Genomic DNA, 8,117 nt, shown 5'->3' with positions numbered 1-8,117 from the left:
AGACACCTAAAGTGTTTATTATTAGTTGCAATTCTTGATTTCTACTTCCCAGAAGTCTGTGAGACTACTCCAGATTTCATTTATTCATATTTTAAACATAAAAACCATTTCCCCATTTAAAACATGTTCGCAGCGTTTCAAAGGAGCTGGGTGTTGAGACACAGAACTGGGTTCCCAACTCAAGTCAGCACTTAAATCATAAAAATACCAATAACATTAATGATCTCATTTGAACTGAAGCATAAATTTACATGAATGCCCTGCTCTCCCAGCAAAGGAGATCCAAACATACAGTTGGTTAAGGCACATGCTGAACTTGGGAATGCAGCTATTGACCTGGTTGGTCCTCAACATCCAAGACCATTAGTTGCATGAAACAAGATCAGTGTGGAGCTAAATCAGGGCCCAAATCTTCAAGACTTAAATGCCTTTTAGTATTAGAAAATACAGGGCTTCCCCCCCCCCCCCAGCCAGAACTCAGTTCCAGCACCTGTCAGGTGGGCATCATTGCCATTCTAAGAGAAAGCAAGTACTGAACAAATATTTTAGTAAAATCCTAAATTGCATTTTAGTAAAATGTCAGGTCAAAGCCTAAGGGACAGAGGAAGCATTATACAGGTTTCCACTGAAAGCTTTCAGAACAAGTGCAAAGGATCCCTATTGTCTGTGTATTCCAGAGCAGGGAACTGGTCCCATTGCCATACCTTTTAAAAAAGAAATCCCTCAATTCTCAGGAGTAGTCAGTACCACAGAAAGGTTCTTTTGCAGAGTGAATGGCGAAGAGTTGTAGAATGGCCAACTGCTGCCAGGATGTCTTACACATTTCCTGCTTGCCTATCTCATTGAACCTTTTGTTGTTTTTTTCATGTGTTACTACAGTTAAGCAACACACAATCTATTTCTGCAGCAAATGTGCTACTCTCTACAAAGCAGTGCTGTTCCACAAACCATTAATGTCTCCTGTGGCCTTAGGCAGTCTCTAGTCTCTGATAATTCACCTTAAGTTAATGCAGGTCAAGGTCAGTGACAGCAGAAGGTTTTATGATGGCAGCAGTGATTTGCCAGTCTCCTGGCATTTCAGAGGAGACATGCCTTGAGTTTCTAAAAGCAAGCAGCTAAGGTCAGATTTTCATTCCTGGATTTTTCTGGGCCTGACTGTGCCAGAGTTTATAAAAGCAGATTGTCCAGCTCAGGGTTTAATTCCTGAAACTGGATTTAGACTTATCTGTGCATGCCATGCACTGCAAAAATGCAGTGGGTGAAAAAATCATGGAGCAGGGTGCACTGGCTTCACCAAATTCTAAAGGATGATGCAATGTTTTGAAGTGCATTTTGTGTTCACTAATTCTAACATGCACCATGAATTAAAAACATCCATCATGGTGATTGGGCCTCAATACACTTTAGACAGAACGACTCCTCTATGAGGAAAGGTTGCGGCATTTGAGGAGTAATCAGCGATATTATAGAAAGTGATAAAATTATGCATGGCATGGAGAAAATGGATAGGAAATAGTCTCCCTCTGTCATAATACTAGATCTCATGGAGATGAAGCTGAATGTTAGACAAAAGGAAAGTACTTTTACATACAGACTATAATTAAATTATGGAATCTACTCCCACAAATTGGGTGGCTTTAAAAGAGAATTAGACAAATGCATGGAGGAGAGGGCTATCCATGGCTACTAGTGATGGTGGCTTTGCTCTAATTGCATGGTCAGATGTGGCATATTTCTGAATACCAGTTGCTGGAAAACGCGGGAGGGAAGGATGCCCTTGTGCTTGGATCCTACTTGCAAGCTTCACACAGGCAGCTGGTTGGCCAGTGCGACAAGAGGATGCTGGACGAGATGGACTATTGGCCTGATCCAGAAGGCTCTTCTAATGTCCTTAGGTACACACTTCCTGTTTTGGTAAAAAGGAAAAGAACGAAAGTGACAAACAAGCGTCTACAAACACATATATCTGTCAGATATGCCTGCTTGGGAGTTGGGGCTGGCTCTAGTTCCTTCCTGAGTGCATACTTGACGGCAATCCTGTGTTGACCTCAGTGGCCGAGAGTGCCTTTTACCAACTTTGGCTGGTAAGACAGCTATTGCCATTTCTGAACCAGGATAGCTTGACCACATGTGCTGGAAATCTCCAGAATGGGATACTGTGGGGTTAAGGAACCTCAGACCCAGGGGCTCATTCAACCTGCCAGACCATTTCCTCCAGATCTCACTCTCCTCCCCTCCTATCAGCTGACATCACTGGTTTGATCCTACATTGGCTGTGCTGCCTTGTTCTCTGCTTGTGAACAGGATTGCACAGCCTGGGCAGCCAAATTTAATCTTAAAAGGGAAGGAGGGGCTTTTGCAAGTCTCCTCCCACTTTTAAAGTCCTCAGTCTCACTCTGATCTTAAAGGTGGGGGGAAACTTGCTTACCTCTCAAATTTGGTCCTTGAGGCAGATCATGTGGAGCCGAATTGTTTCTCCTTTCCTAGATCACTGCAATGCACTCTATGAGGGGCTGCCCTTGAGGTTGGCCTGGAAGCTGCTGCTGCTGCAAAATGCAGTGGCTTAACTGATCATTGGAGCAGACTATCATCACCATTGAAAGATTTGCACTAGCTGCCAATTAGCTACTCTGGTTACAAAGCCCTGTAACTCTTGGGACCACAATACATAAAAGATATTCTCAGCGCACCTTATATGCCCAATCGCCCTGAGACATGTGTTTGGAAGGTGGTAAATAAACAACTGATCGCAGTGCTCTTCAAGAGAGGGCCTCTACAGGAGAGATACCTTTTATCAAGAAGTCCATTCCAAACGATATGGGGACAGGGTCTTTGGTGTGGTAGCATCTGCCTCTTGGAACTTCCTCCCATTACATATGAGACAGGCATAATCTCTACTGCCTTTTTGAAGACCTTGCTTTTTCAACAAGCCTTGAAGGCGTCTTCATCCCACATTCTACAGTCATACCTCGGTTTAAGTACGCCTCGGTTTGAGTATTTTCAGTATTTTCTGTGGACCTGTCTGGAACGGATTAATCCACTTTCCATTACTTTCAATGGGAAAGTTTGCTTCAGGTTAAGTACGCTTCAGGTTAAGTATGGACTTCCGGAACCAATTACTTCAGGTTAAGTACGCTTCCTTTCAAATGGGCCTTAGAAAGCACTGCTAATAACAAGGCCAGTGGAAGTGATGATATTCCAGCTGAACTATTTAAAATTTTAAAAGATGATGCTGTTAAGGTGCTACACCCAATATGCCAGCAAGTTTGGAAAACTCAACAATGGCCAGAGGATTGGAGAAGATCAGTCTACATCCCAATTCCAAAGAAGGGCAGTGCCAAAGAATGCTCCAACTACCGCACAATTGCGCTCATTTCACATGCTAGCAAGGTTATGCTTAAAATTCTACAAGGCAGGCTTAGGCAGTATGTGGACCGAGAACTCACAGAAGTGCAAGCTGGATTTCGAAAGGGCAGAGGAACCAGAGACCAAATAGCAAACATGCGCTGGATTATGGAGAAAGCTAGAGAGTTCCAGAAAAACGTCTACTTCTGCTTCATTGACTATGCAAAAGCCTTTGACTGTGTCGACCACAGCAAACTATGGCAAGTTCTTAAAGAAATGGGAGTGCCTGATCACCTCATCTGTCTCCTGAGAAATCTCTATGTGGGACAAGAAGCTACAGTTAGAACTGGATATGGAACAACTGATTGGTTCAAAATTGGGAAAGGAGTACGACAAGGTTGTATATTGTCTCCCTGCTTATTTAACTTATATGCAGAATTCATCATGCGAAAGGCTGGACTAGATGAATCCCAAGCTGGAATTAAGATTGCCGGAAGAAATATCAACAACCTCAGATATGCAGATGACACAACCTTGATGGCAGAAAGCGAGGAGGAATTAAAGAACCTTTTAATGAGGGTGAAAGAGGAGAGCGCAAAATATGGTCTGAAGCTCAACATCAAAAAAACCAAGATCAGGCCACTGGTCCCATCACCTCCTGGCAAATAGAAGGGGAAGAAATGGAGGCAGTGAGAGATTTTACTTTCTTGGGCTCCTTGATCACTGCAGATGGTGACAGCAGTCACGAAATTAAAAGACGCCTGCTTCTTGGGAGAAAAGCAATGACAAACCTAGACAGCATCTTAAAAAGCAGAGACATCACCTTGCCGACAAAGGTCCGTATAGTTAAAGCTATGGTTTTCCCAGTAGTGATGTATGGAAGTGAGAGCTGGACCATAAAGAAGGCTGATCGCCGAAGAATTGATGCTTTTGAATTATGGTGCTGGAGGAGACTCTTGAGAGTCCCATGGACTGCAAGAAGATCAAACCTATCCATTCTGAAGGAAATCAGCCCTGAGTGCTCACTGGAAGGACAGATCGTGAAGCTGAGGCTCCAATACTTTGGCCACCTCATGAGAAGAGAAGAATCCTTGGGAAAGACCCTGATGTTGGGAAAGATGGAGGACACTAGGAGAAGGGGACGACAGAGGACAAGATGGTTGGACAGTGTTCTCGAAACTACAAACATGAGTTTGACCAAACTGCGGGAGGCAGTGCAAGACAGGAGTGCCTGGCGTGCTATGGTCCATGGGGTCACGAAGAGTCGGACACGACTAAACGACTAAACAACAACAACAAGTACGCTTCAGGTTGATTACTTCGCGGACCCGTCTTGAACGGATTAATCCACTTTCTATTACTTTCAATGGGAAAGGTCGCTTCAGGTTAAGTATGCTTCAGTTTAAGTACTCCACGGACTGTCTTGAACGGATTAATCCACTTTCCATTACTTTCAATGGGAAAGTTCGCTTCAGGTTAAGTACGCTTCAGTTTAAGTACTCCACAGACTGTCTTGAACGGATTAATCCACTTTCTAATACTTTCAATGGGAAAGTTTGCTTCAGGTTAAATACGCTTCAGGTTAAGTACAGACTTCCGGAACCAATTGTGTTTGTAAACCGAGGTACCGCTGTATTAAAATTTGGTTCTTTAAAACAGTTTCTATTAGGTTTTCAAGAGTAAGTAAATACATAAGCAGAGGAAGTTGCGCGCGCGCGCGCGCACACACACACACACACACACGTATACACAACTTCCTCTGCTTATGTATATATATGTATATACACACACATGTATATGTGTGTGTGTGTGTGTGGTTGTTTTATATTGTTTGTGTGGTTGTTTTATATTGTTTGTACATATGCAATTGTTTTTATTCGTTGATGTTTTGCTGCAAAAATTTGAGCTATTTCACGGGAAGCGATTCATAAATGGAATGTGAAGCAAACAAAACAAATATATGCAGGGCTGAGCCATTGATCCCATTTCTCTGCATATAGCTCTGAGCTCGGCGTACTTTCCCTCCCGTACTCTTTGCATTAGCATGAAGGCATTTCGGATGACTGGTGGTGCCATGTTTCAAGCTACCTCCACATTGTCTGCCTCCATCTGTCTCTTGCAACCACAAGAGAAATGGAAACGACAGCTGTCGTCAAGTGTGGGACAATACCAGGAGCGGCACCCTTCTTTATGAGCGAGACAAGAGAAGTTGTTAACAAGCAGCTGCTACTTTGCGGGAAGTGGAGGAGTCAGGAGAGGGCAGAGGGCGGGATGTGTCAGTGCTTCTCCATGTGATATATTGATGATCGCCCACGTCACTTTGCAGCCTGATCAAAGGACTCTTGCCACTTCCAGCTATGGCATCAGATGTTGCTGAGAGAATGGCACTGTTAATACAGATGCCACTGCTTTGATTTGAGGGTGGACACGATCAGGTCATCCTCTGAAACTGAAGTGCAATCTTATATGTGCTTACTCAGAGATTAAGTCTCATTGGGTTCAATAGGCTTGCCCTTTAGGATGCTAAGGGTGCAGGGTGGGGATTCGGTTTCGTGTTCACCTCACCTAAGTGCACTCTAGTGCTGCCTTTCTGTTCTTTAGGAAGTTTTTTTGTTCACAAGACCATTTCCTGACCTCTTCCTTCAAGGAAATATTCTCCAGAGAAATCCGGCTCCTGACCAATGGTATGAAATAGTATGGGAAACAGCCTTATCAGAAAAACTAACCAATAAAGTGAAACTGACAAGGGGACAAATAGAAGAAGACTCCTTCACCCTGGTATGGTTCCCCTTTTTCACATACACAGCCCAACAAGACAACAAGAATCCGCTAACAGTATATGTATGAATCAATATGGCTAACCTGATCCAAAAACACACACACCCCCACAAAAACAAATCTCACGACAGCCAACCACACCCTAGGCCACCCCCCAACCTCTCTCACCACCAAGAAAACACAACAAGCGAATAGTAAGAGAACCCACAAAAGTGAGGCTGACACAAAACCCCACACATACACTAAGTAGAAGAAGCATTGCCACCCGACCCCACCCCACTCACAATTTCCCCCTCTTTCCTTCCCAACCTAACTCTGCATGCAACGCTAATGTCTCACAACAAATGAAACTCATCTGTAGAAAACACAACTTGAAAAAAGAGACAATGCACATATTTTTGTAAACTAAGAAATCTTTAATAAAAGATATATTTTAAAAAGAAAGAAATCAGGCTCCTCTTTTCACATCTACAGTTGTTCTGTGTGCTCTGAGCCCTGAGTCCCGACAAACAGTGAAGATAATCCTCCATAGACCGGCTCAGTCATTTCTCTGGATACAAATGAATGAAGGAGGGTGAACCCCCCCCCCCCCCGTTGCCTTGATCTCCCCCTGCCTCTGTCAACCCTCCTGGCTCTACATGGTGACAGTGGCTCCTCCTCCTCAGCCAACTTCTGTTGTTGGTAGATGATTCCAGACTGCTGCTATTTTCCAGGTGGGATTAAATCACATACCAGCGAATTCAAGCTGTGCAGTTAAAGTTCATTTGGAGCTCTCATGCAACAAACTTGTCTACCCAAGGGAGCAGAGGAAGAGGAGGTGAGTAGATTTTTTTTGGGGGGGGGGTAGCAGAGCCAGCCAGGCAGTGGGGCAGATCAGTATCGTCTTAAGCTTATCTCGCACCCTGGTGCAGGGATCCCTAGGGCGCCCCCACCCTGGGGTCCCCCCACCCTCCCACATGCACGCCTGCCACCTCACCTGCCCTTTCCTCAGCTGTGCACGTTCGGGTAGTGCAGGAGGCCCATCCCTTGTCTGCCTTGGCCGGGGAAGAGCAGCACCGAAGCCTCCTGGGGAGCGTGGTGCCTTCCCGCCAGCGCCTTCCCACCAGGCCCCAACCACGGTGCCTCCTCCTCCTCCTCCACTGCGTCCCGCAACAGGCCCGCCATGCTCGCTGCCTCCCCATCACCGGGAGGCCTCAAGATTCCGCCTCAGCTGACCCATCGCCACGCGGAGAGCCACAGAGCCGGGAAGGGGAGAGCACGGCCTCCGGAGAGGCTTCACCACCAGTGCGCACACAGCGCGGGGGAAAGGAGAAGGAGGCGTGGCGCAGAGTCCTGGCCAGACAGCCGGAACCCCGCGCTCACTTGCGAGGCTCCGTGGCGCCGCCTCCTTCTCCGCTGCCTGACGACAGCCTGCTGATTCCTGCAGCCAAGGGAGAGGTGGAGGCGGCAGAGCCATAGGGATTAGTGGCTGGTTGCGCCCCGCCGGCGCCCCCAAGAGTTTGGCGCCCTGGCGCAACGCGCCACTAGGCCCTATGGTAAAGACGCCTCTGGGGCTGATGGTCCTTGGTTGATTTCTTTTAACTTGCTGAGTTGAGTGCATTATGTCAGACTGCTTCATAGTGATCTCTGCAATAGTGACAGTTGATGTAGTACAATGTACCATTAAAATGGTGCACCTGTAGCAACAAAACCAGAAGCCTTCATCTGTGCCAGTTGCAACAAAACATTTCTCTCCTGTATCAGTCTCTACAGCCACAGCAGGCACTGTAACTCTCCAATGGGTTGACTTTACCTCTGAAGGCGCACTCTTCCATTGTCTCCTGAGACAGATGGATGCCAAGATTGCATTATTTGTTGTGTTCACATTTTATAGGTCAGTGGGAATCTACAGAGTGAATACTTGCTGTGGCTACTTTCATATTGGGGGCCCAATTCAAAGCAGTATTTCATTGCAAGAGTATTTTGCAATATGTTCTTGACACATTGATAGTACA

Source organism: Zootoca vivipara, chromosome 8, assembly GCF_963506605.1.
Source record: "Zootoca vivipara chromosome 8, rZooViv1.1, whole genome shotgun sequence".
Classification (NCBI taxonomy): Eukaryota; Metazoa; Chordata; class Lepidosauria; order Squamata; family Lacertidae; genus Zootoca; species Zootoca vivipara.
This window is presented reverse-complemented; position numbering follows the sequence as displayed.